The sequence below is a fragment of the Bison bison genome, unplaced genomic scaffold, assembly GCF_000754665.1.
Source record: "Bison bison bison isolate TAMUID 2011002044 unplaced genomic scaffold, Bison_UMD1.0 scf7180017851406, whole genome shotgun sequence".
Taxonomy (NCBI): domain Eukaryota; kingdom Metazoa; phylum Chordata; class Mammalia; order Artiodactyla; family Bovidae; genus Bison; species Bison bison.
The window spans coordinates 1-541 of NW_011481979.1; positions in this window are offsets into that span (position 1 = coordinate 1).

A 541-nucleotide genomic window follows, 5' to 3' on the forward strand; every position below is an offset into this window, starting at 1 on the left:
AGCCTTTTAATGTGTTGTTGGATTCCGATTGCTAGAATTTTGTTAAGGATTTTTGCATCTATGTTCATCAGTGATATTGGCCTGTAGTTTTCTTTTTCTGTGGCATCTTTGCCAGGTTTTGGTATTAAGGTGATGGTGGCCTCATAGAATGAGTTTGGAAGTTTACCTTCCTCTGCAATTTTCTGGAAGAGTTTGAGTAGGATAGGTGTCAGCTCTTCTCTAAATTTTTGGTAGAATTCAGCTGTGAAGCTGTCTGGACCTGGGCTTTCATTTGCTGGAAGATTTTTGATTACAGTTTCAATTTCCATGCTTGTGATGGGTCTGTTAAGATTTTCTATTTCTTCCTGGTCCAGTTTTGGAAAGTTGTACTTTTTTAAGAATTTGTCCATTTCTTCCACGTTGTCCATTTTATTGGCATATAATTGTTGATAGTAGTCTCTTATGATCCTTTGTATTTCTGTGTTGTCTGTTGTGATCTCTTCATTTTCATTTCTAATTTTATTGATTTGATTTTTCTCCCTTTGTTTCTTGATGAGTCTGG